The sequence below is a fragment of the Sinocyclocheilus rhinocerous genome, unplaced genomic scaffold (assembly GCF_001515625.1).
Source record: "Sinocyclocheilus rhinocerous isolate Xijiao unplaced genomic scaffold, SAMN03320098_v1.1 scaffold4175, whole genome shotgun sequence".
Lineage (NCBI taxonomy): Eukaryota > Metazoa > Chordata > Actinopteri > Cypriniformes > Cyprinidae > Sinocyclocheilus > Sinocyclocheilus rhinocerous.
This window is the reverse complement of record NW_015667315.1, coordinates 22,361-33,235: the sequence shown is the minus strand read 5'-3', so window position 1 is coordinate 33,235 and position 10,875 is coordinate 22,361. Positions and strand designations below refer to the sequence as shown.

Here is a 10,875-nt window from a genome sequence, read left to right as displayed (position 1 = left end):
TACAGGTCTGCTCATGTCTGAAAATAATATATGAAAAACAAAATTATTTTATATAACAAAAACATTATAGCTTATATTTGTATAGTAAATTTTTAAATTAATGTAAAAACTAAAATGAATTGTAAAACTGAAAGTTATTTTTAAAATTGTGTTCAACATGGTGGGCCACATTTGAATTCGTGACGGGCCGCGGGTTGAGAACCACTGCTCTAAGCAAACTTGTGCAATGGCCAAACTTCAGTTTGGCAATGTTGACCTATATACCATGGGTTAAGATAAGACAAATCATTATAAATCATCATTATAAAAAAAATTCAATAATAATTATAAAATAAATTATCCTCTTATAATAAAATCATTTTTTTCTGCAATTTGAAATATATTTTCTTAAAAATATCTGTAAATAGTCAGGGGAAATGTTTAATATTAACCTAATATGGGTTTATACCTTTCTGGGATGGCAATCAAATGGTTCAGGTCATACTTAGAAGGGAGAGGTTATTATGTGAGTATAGGAGAGCATAAGTCTAAGTGGACGTCCATGACATGCGGAGTCCCACAAGGCTCAATTCTTGCACCGCTCTTGTTTAGCCTGTATATGCTCCCACTAAGTCAAATAATGAGAAAGAACCAAATCGCCTATCACAGCTATGCAGATGATACCCAGATTTACCTAGCCTTATCTCCAAATGACTACAGCCCCATTGACTTCCTCTGCCAATGCATTGATGAAATTAGCAGTTGGATGTGCCAGAGCTTTCTTCAGTTAAACAAGGAAAAAACGTCATTGCATTTGGAAACAAAGATGGAGTTCTCAAGGTGAATGCATACCTTGACTCTAGGGGTCAAACAACTAAAAATCAAGTCAAGAATCTTGGTGTGATTCTGGAGACAGACCTTAGTTTCAGTAGTCATGTCAAAGCAGTAACTAAATCAGCATACTATCATCTCAAAAACATTGCAAGAATTAGATGTTTTGTTTCCAGTCAAAACTTAGAGAAACTTGTTATATTTTATATATTTTATATAATATTGTAATGGTCTCCTCACCGACCTTCCCAAGAAGACTGTTAGACAGATACAGAATGTACAGAATGCTGCTGCCAGGATTCTGACAAGAACCAGAAAATCTGAGCATATCACACCAGTCCTCAGGTCCTTACACTGGCTTCCATTATAAACCTAACAGACCACTCAGATCATTAGGATCGAGTCAGTTAGAAATACCAAGGGTTCACACAAAACAAGGGGAGTCCGCTTTTAGCTATTATGACGCCCGCAGTTGGAATTAGCTTAAATTTAAATCTAAACTCAAAACTCAGCTGTTTAGCTGTGCATTTATTGAATGAGCTCTGTGCTACGTCCGATTGCACTGTATTTTATATATAATCATTTCCTATTTTAAACTGTTTTAAATTCAGTTTAAATCCATTTTTAAATCATTTTAAAAGTTTTTAAATTCCTTGTTTTATTGTTGTGATTATTTTTTATGATTATTTTACTTCCTTTTATGTAAAGCACTTTGAATTACCATTGTGTATGAAATGTGCTTGCTTTGCCTTGCCTTGCCTTTTAATGATGTTTTAATGTTTTGAGAAATCCCAAAAATGAATGCAATAAAATAACTAACCTTAAATATATATTAACTAACAATACTTATATTATTACTAATCAAACAGAGAACATAATAATTCATTTAATTTAATTTAGTTTATATTTTGATTAAATAATACTGACAAAAGAGTAAAAAGAGTAAAATTCATTTAATTTAATTTAGTTTATATTTTGATTAAATAATACTGACAAAATTAATAATGTGTGGCTTTACAGGTCAGTCAGTTATTTTGGGCCACTGATTTAAGTCTCATAGTTGTATGACTACTTGTAGATGTATGACTACACCGGTCTGTTTTTTAATCACTAAAAGAGTCATTCATTTGGGAGTCAATTGCTGTTCGCGCTGTCTGTTTTTGAATCACTGAAAGGGAAATGTCTCATAGAGTCATTCATTTACAAACTGGACTACACTGGTTGTGCTGTCCGTTTTTGAGTTTCAGAGTCATTAGTTTGTGAATCAGACTACAATGGTCTTGAGGTCTTTTTTTTTTTGTTTTGTTTTTTATTCACTAAAAATCAGCTCAAAAGAGTAATTTGTTCAGGAGTCAGATTACATTTGTTGCACTCTCTATTTTTGATTCACTAAAAAGAAATGTCTCAGAGTCATTGATTTATGAATCAGACTACACTGGTAGTGCTGTCAGTTTTTGATTCACAAAAAAGGAACCGATTCACAGAGTTATTCATTTGTGAATCAGACTACACTGGTCTAGAGGTCTCTTTTTGGATTCACTAAAAAACAGTTCAAAAGAATATTTCCTTCGGTAGTCAGATTACACTAGTTGCACTGTCTGCTTTTGATTCACTAAAAAGAACCTTTACGAAAGAGTCATTCATTTGTGAATCGGGCTACCCTGAGTTTTTTGTTCTGAGCCATACCCAACAAAAAGATGGTTAAAAAGTTTAGGCTGGGTTAAAAGTTGTCTTTTTTCTTGTTAGATTTCATTCATCACAACACGTATATTTATGAATTATATTTTGTGCGAGTTTTCTTTTCTGACATGTAGCAGATTCACAAGATTTCTCTAAGTAAATTTCTCTTGTAAGTCATTAAACCCAATATCCCATATGACATTCACACATGATGTAATTTCCTGTGCAGATGATCAACTCTGTGGAGAGCTGAGACATAATGGAATTAAGTTGGCCTTTATAAGGAGAATGATTACAAAGCTTTAGAAAATCCACATTCAATATGTTTTTACAGCAGGACCATAGCTAGAGCCTTACAGGGGTTTACACCCTTAGGGATGCAGCCATCAATCTTTTGTGTTAACATTGAATTTTCCCATCTAATGGGAACAGGCTTTAGCTTATTGTTCTTGTGTTTTCATGGCTCTAGGCCAGAGCTCTGGGAATAAACCTGTTCATTTTGATCCCCACTGCCTATCCTTCATATACTGAGATCTGGCCCTAATGTCCACTTATCGACCGCAAGAAGTGGCCAGGCCCCCTTCACTCCTGTGAGTGATGGTGAAGAAAATAGACGGCTCCTTCCAAGTTTCAGATGGACATTCCTCAGTGTCTGTGCTCCAGAGTGAGATCTCCTGCTGAATGTTTATTACGAGTATACATTGAACCAGTTTAATTACTTTGTTCATTAGCCACCAATCCTTACTTCCAAGTTATTTCCAGCATACAACATGCTAAAAAATCATAAAGTTAACACATTGATTTCACATTGCAGCTGTTTTATTGCATTTTTCTGTCTGCTTTCTAAAAACGGTCAAAATAAGCTTACGTAGGTGTCCATATTCACAGTATGGTGGCATTTTTAAACCCTTGCCGTAACTAACTAGATTGTTAATGCTTCTAGTGATGGAACACTTGGTTAACACCTGGTTAGTGCACCTGTCTCGATCAGAGACTCAGATGGATGGATGAAACATAATATCCATCCACCTGAGTCCAAAATGATGATTTCTGGGTTAGCGTATGCTGAGAGGGGGCTGAGGTCTTTTTGGATGAGTTTTGCAGCTGCCGGCTAGCAGGACTGGAAACCTCCATTCCACTGGGCAGAGAGAGGACAATATCCAAGGAGCTGTGCTTTTTCCCCCCTGCAGATCAGTGCCATGCATTATTCATGCTTTATCTTCCAGGCTTAGGCCTGCGCCCTAGGCCTTTAGACCGGTATGATCCCTCCATGAAGTACAGCTAGAAAGTTTAGGTCATTTCTTCTGTCAGTTTTTGTGGGACCGATTCTAAAGCTCTAAATCAAACTGAAGTGTCCTGACCCCTGCCTTCTAGCGCTTGTGGGGCATGGCGGCGTGAAATTGTACAGGCTTTAATGTCTACAGAGACTTTCAGAGGCTATTACAGCTTTGAAAGCAAAAACCAAGCTGTTAGTGGCTTACTGTAAATAAACACAGTTAGGGTCAGATGGGAGAACGGATGGCATTATACACATCAGTATTATGTTCCTCGCATTCTCAAATGACCTTAACCTGTCATTTATTTCTTATTCTCTTCCATTGTGACACAAGATAATAGAAGCACTGTGGTGTTATAGTCTGAGGCCAGTATTATCACATTCTCCTCCTGACACAACAGGGCTGTTCTCATATGTGAGAATTGAGTAATTAGAAAGACTGTTTAACTGCTCCTCTGATTCAACATTTCAGCCCATTAGTCGCTAGTGTCCTATTATGTCTCTCACACCCACAGTTTCATTCTCTCAGTGATTAACTCCCCTTACAAAGCAAGAGATACAAATCTCTTGTACTCTGTTGCACTCTTTTTGAAGATATGCACAGGGGCGTTATTAAAAAGAGAGATTTTAATTCATTTGTTTGCTTTGCATTTCAATCAAAATCTGATAAACAAGTGAAATCACTTACTCGGAAGAAAAAAATTATTGCTCTGAGATTGCTCTATGGAGAACTTGCAATAATGGAGTTCTCAGTAATTTTTCCTTTAAAAGCCAGTTTGACTCTGCCGTTCACACAGAAAGCATTTTTCATTCCACTGCACTGCTTTTCCATTGTTTTTCTATGTTAACGCACTGGGCTGATGTGGTGCTCTCTTGCAGAATTCTGTATTCTACAAATGTGGTGCTCTAGTTAAAATAAGTTTTTATAAAATTTATATTTTATAAAACAACTTTTATAAGTCTTTGTGTTTTTCTATTCCACTACATATTTAAATGCAAAAACATGTCTTGTGTGAACAGGCTTTAAGGGCAGGTTCAGATTCAGCACTATATATTCCGCAGTTTTTTAAAGGGGACATTGGATGCCCAAGTTGGTATGATTCTTTTGGGTCTTCATGAAATGTATGCAACATACTTAAGGGTGCGTTCACACTTGTCATGTTTGGTTCGATTAAAACGAACCCTGGTGTGATTGCTCTGTTAGTGCGGTTCATTTGAGTAAGTGTGAACGCTTCCAAACGAACTCTGGTGCGATTCGAATGATATATGAACGCAACACGGACCAAATACTTCTAAACGAAGTATAGAAAACAGAAGTAAACAGGAAGTAATGACAAGATGCGACACTATGCGACATGATTTGACGATGCGGTGTAACCAAAACAAAATGAGCAGAGGGCAAACGTGGCGCAACAATGAGGTAAAGTGCCTTCTATGAGCTCCTTGTGAGTTTGCAGGTGGTGAAAATAAAATTATATGTACACGCAAGAATGAACGCGCTTAGTCCAGCAGACGGCATTAGGTGTGTTCGACTCAGCGGCACTGAGCAGACCGATCGGTTAATGGATGCTTTGATATCATACACCCGCAGCGCCGCTTTAAGTCTTTAAGCACCTTTTGTTTGGGGTGTTCGGTGAGTTCAGTCACGATATATACATCATTCAAGCCCACCAATCAGGTTGTGAACGTATCACTATGCCCTTAGGTTCTGTGTCTTTTGGTTCGCTGCCAAAAATGCCAATGTGAACACTAAGTGGACCAGGACCAAATGTATCATTTTCCTTTTTGGTCCGGACCAAATTAACCAAACGAACTGAACTACAAGTGTGAACACACCCTAAAATTCCTAAATGGTCATGTAAATCAACACCCTTTTTACCTTGTCAAAAACAGCTCTATATACAGCGACCCGTTTCGGTGCATGTCTCTTTAAATGATAATGAGCAACTGCTTACTCCACCCATCTCTTCCAATTTTTGTGTATTCAGTGGCGTCTTACCATCAAAAACGGCCCACATGACACCGATGCAGAGTAAGCATTTTACAAGTGGCTCTAGTTCATACATACATTGACCTTAGGCTGTAATTTCCATTAAAGCTCCTCAACCTTCTGTTGTCACAGAAGTTCTACAGGCCTCGCTAAGTCCACTGCTGAGTCAGTGTCCTCATAAACATTTGAAGGGTTGGGGGCACGAGCCCCGGCTGCTTACTTTTAAAGCCCGCTAAGCTCAAGTCCTCTATCATTTATTAATGAGCTCTTAGGAAACCTTGAATTTTTAAAGCAGTGCGGGATGGAGATTAAAATTTAGCCCAAACCGGTTGTCGACAAGCCCATCCGGCTTTTGCTGACTATCTCACTCTCTCTCTCTCTCTCTCTCTCTCTGTCTCTCTCTCCTCTCTTGCAGTTGTAATTACTCCTAATGCAAAGCTTAATTTATTAACGGAAGGTGCTTTGAGCCATTCGGTGTAGAAATGCTCAACCTGTTCCTGCTGTGTGCGAGACTGTGTTTACTGTGCATTTCATTTATGCTGTTCCCTCTCGCTCCCATTTTTATGTTGTTTTCTGTTTGCCGATGTAGGCAAAATCACTGAGGCTGACCCTGGCTACACCTCATATAAGTGTTTTCCCTCAGTATTGCAGACAGTCTGGGTCTCAACAGCCATTGCAAATGTTGTGAGGATGCTGTTTTCTTTACAACTGCCCTTAACATGCCCATATTTAGAGAGTTTAAAAATATGGAATATGGAAAGTATACACAGTCACTTCTTATAAAAAAACTTACTATACAGAGTAAAATATTAAGATCAGATGTTAAAATTCAGCTACAATTTAATGTTAAATTTAAAGTATGTTGAATGTATAATATAAAATTTAATTAATAATATGCCTAATATTATAAAGACAACATGATGTTTCCTAATTTATATAATAGGTTGTTTGCACATGACGTCACTGATGACGCGCGAAATGCAGCTGGATATTTATAAAGATATAAATAGATTGGGCTGCCACCTCTCACGCACCCATTGTGACAGTCAGAATTCACTGTGCTAAACGCCACACCAGCTGCATTTCGCGCGTCATCAGAATCACGTGATTGCAAACAACCTATTGGTTTTTATATTGTCTCTGTTCTAACGCCAAAACAAATTATTAAAATATTATCTAGAGATAATTTCCTTTAGGGATTTTTTTTAATGTTTACTGTAAAAACTAGGACTGTCAATAGAATAAAATGTGATTAATATAATGATTTTCAACCTTTTTATAAAGCAAAATAAAATAGAAAAATGTTTTTAAACATATTTAATTAGTATCTTAAATTATCTTTTGACAATACACACACAAAAAAAATTGTTTTTCTCTAATTTGTTCGAAAACTCCCTGGTTTATATTATATTGAGATGTTATTCTATGGCTTACAATTATTCGACAGTCTACAGTTATTATTCTGAGGTCATGGGAGCAAAGCTAGACAACTTTTCACAGATAAATCTTTCTTTTTAAAGGCCAGTGGCGAACTATGGATTTTGTCGGACACAGGAGACGCTCAAAGCATGAGCAACTATTGGGAAGATTACAGTCACTCCATATGCTATATAAGATTTATCCTCAGCACAAACCTCTTTGAAATTAGATCCAGTTATCTGCTCACTGGTAAAATAGCTTTCCGTTGATGTATAGTTTGTTAGGATAGGACAATATTTGGCCGAAATACAACTATTTGAAAATCTGGAATCTGAGGGTGCAAAAAAAATCTAAATACTGAGAAAATCGCCTTTAAAGTTGTCCAAATGAAGTTCTTAGCAATGCATATTACTAATCAAAAATTAAGTTTCGATATATTTATGGTAGGAAATTTACAAAATATCTTCATGGAACATGATCTTTACTTAATATCCTAATGATTTTTGACATAAAAGAAAAATCAATCATTTTGACCCACACAATGTTTTTTTGGCTATTGCTAAAAATATACCCAAGCGACTTAAGACTGGTTTTGTGGTCCAGGGTCACATATATATACATAAAAAAAATCAAGACTCCTCTATCAATCTGTTTGGAAAGATTGCAAGGACACAAACCTGCAATCAGTTTTCAGTGTCATTTTGTTCACGACTTCCATGTGCTGTGCTCATCAGCTTAAGTAGCAACTGTTATCAATATTAATATATGATCAGAGAATAAGTGCAGGCAAAGTCTGGAGAGATTAGTTCGTAGTCATATCCCTACGATGGGTCAGCAGAATTACATTCGTCATGTTTACATTAGTTATGTTTGCAGAAAGAGTTCAGAGGAATATTTCATCCCTTGAGTCAAAGTGACTGACAGTATCTTGGCAGCAGGTGTTCTACTGGAGGCCGTCCAATCACAGAGCACGTCTGTGGAGTGTGCACCAAAGCTGAAGCCAATCCATTTTAGAGAGAAGTGTTGCAACCATCTCATCCTCCAGCTGAGTCCTGTTCAAAGCACTATTCAATCATCTTCATGAATTGAGTATCACCACCGCAATGCACTTTGCAAGAATTCCAAAGCAACCCACACTCCTTTGGTCTGACACTAAAGAACGTTCATGGGAACAGGACAGTCGAGTCATAATATTTTGCATCGGTTTCTTTATTATAAATGCACTGTGGGTAGAAATTGTATAAAATGTAATATTGCACAATATAAATCAATTGCACTTTCTCAAGGTATAATGATGCATTTGTGTTATGCTACAAGATTATGCAGGTACTGTGCTCCAATTAAACAATATACTGTGACCAAGATTTTTTTGTTGTTGTTGTTTGAACATATTATTACTTTTAAATATTTAGCCTATAGTTATCAAAAACACCAAGTATGAAGGTTCTTGGGCTACCAGCTAAATACAGTGTTTGGCACTGTAGTGACGATATTAAACTTGTGAATATCTAACACAAAGACTCTCTGAAGCGAATAAAATTCTAAGCACAGTTTGTATATACATAGCCCTCTATGTTACCTGCATTATTATACTCCCCAATTTGTGTGTTGTGATCGTTTCATTACTTTGCTTTAGGTGGGTAAACAAGCAAAAGATTTCGGTGATTGACTGCCATCATATTCAAATTTAATTGAGCAAATGACACGTGAGCTTGAACAGAGTGGTGTGTTTTATAGGATAGAGCCTATTTCTATTGTTTTGTGTTCTGTATTTGTGCACTGTCCAACCTATAACACGAAACAATGATCATCTAAACAGATTTGAGGTGTTCTCATATTTTTTTCCACCATGGAGCATATTGTCTGTAATCTCCAGCCAATTCTCAAGCATCTTTATGAGTCTGAAAAATATATTTACTGAAAAATTGACCTAGGTTTACAGTATGTTGTAGATACAGCATCATATTCCCAAGAAAATAGTTTCAGACCTGAACATCTGCACATCGAAAAAGTTTTTCTTATTCCAGAAATATTGATGGCCCATTATTTGAAGCAGAAATCTATATAATTGAAAGACAAATCACTGTATTTTCATAAATTATTATTATTATTATTTACTTTTTTTTTTAGAACACCAGTGTGTAAACCCTTTTTACAACCTAACCATTTCTAATTGTGCATTCTCAACATTTTCCAGAAAAATATCTCTACAAAGTTATTGATTATTAGTGCATGCAGTCATCTGATTCTGCATTTACTCACTCATTTCATTTCATTCATTTCATTTATTCTGTCATAGAATGATAATCAGTTTTCATTTAAAATTGAAGAGGTGAGAGACTTTGAGAAAGAAAGAAAGAAAGAAAGACTGAGAAACAGACAGAGGTATATCTCAGCTATCTAATCTACTTTATAATTCTCAAAAGTTTGTGCTTTGCTGATTAGATGTCTTTGATGTACGACTCCAAAGTAGTTTTGTGGCAAACTAGCGTTTAGCTTTGAAGTTTCTTGTCGCCTCTGCAGGGTCCCTAATGTAAAATGGGATAAATGTAGAAAGAAGAGAGAGATCTCAGTTAGACACTGGAAAAAACACACACACACACACAGCACACCAACAATCATCCCTGCTCGCTTACCTTGCTAACTTGACTAAACCTAAGGATCATTGTGTAATCCCATTGAAAAATGTGAGATCAGGTGAATTCAGCAGTTCCCAAACTCAGAGGGTTCATCAGAGGGTCATGATTAGAAAACAACTGTTATTCCTTACTAAAATCCAGTAGCTCAGTGGATCCCGTGATGCATGTTCCAAAACGGTGGCTAGCAGTGAGCATTTCTCCATATTTATCCAATTAGTCAAGCAAAATTCCACTAGAATTTGCTCGTTTGTGATGGTTTCAGGGATCCTGAATCCATATGTTAGAGGAACCAGAGTTTCCATCGCGCATGCTTCTTGGTCTCAGTCTTGGACTTGCGTTTGGGTGTGGAGGTGAACACCTCGTGTGTGTAAGGCAGAGAGGGGTAGGACGGCTCTTCTAATGGACACAGTCTCTTCATTAAGGGCTGAAGTTTGTCCTCTTGAAGTTTAAAATCTAGTTCCACACTAAAAGAGAAAAAGGGAACATTTTAGGTGAGGATAATGTATAGTAGAGATCATATCAAAACAGATTACACAGAATTGTCTGGATGAGGTGAACAATAAATTTTTTTTAATTAATTTTCCTTATCTTATTGTGCCTGTTTCATCATCAACATCCCAAAACTCTATTCCAAAGTGCATCAATATATTTTCTTTATAATTTTTCCTCATGCAATAACACCCCTGAAACTAATTTCCCTTTCCTCTGACACCACTTTGTCTGTTTTGATATTATTAATATAATAAAATATTTAAAAATGTAATATATTTTTTTAAAATTTAATTGTTTTTTAAAAGAAAATAATACTTTATTTGGCAAGGATTCATTTAATATATCAAGTGACATAAAATAATATATTTAAAACTATTTTAAATAAATGCTGTTCTTTTGAACTTTCTAATCATCAAAGAATCCTGAAAAATATTATGAATATTATGTTTCTGTTTTCTGTTGGTGAACTGTTTTCACCATTAATAGTAATAACAAATATTTATTAAGCAGTAAATCAGCATATTATAATGATTTCTGAAGCATCATGTGACACTGAAGACTGGAGTAAT

The 10,875-nt window shown here is 36.0% G+C and overlaps 1 long non-coding RNA gene across 1 annotated transcript in view; it reads right to left on the bottom strand.

Annotated features, from left to right (window-relative positions):
* Positions 1–9,596: 9,596 nt before the first annotated feature.
* Positions 9,597–10,875, bottom strand: part of LOC107733794 (uncharacterized) — a 16,379-nt gene continuing 15,100 nt past the window's right edge. The window contains exons 2-3 of the long non-coding RNA XR_001639019.1: positions 9,812–10,278; positions 9,597–9,703 (exon numbers count right to left, since the gene is read on the bottom strand). This is a non-coding gene — a long non-coding RNA (uncharacterized LOC107733794). The remainder of the gene's footprint in view (positions 9,704–9,811; positions 10,279–10,875) is intronic.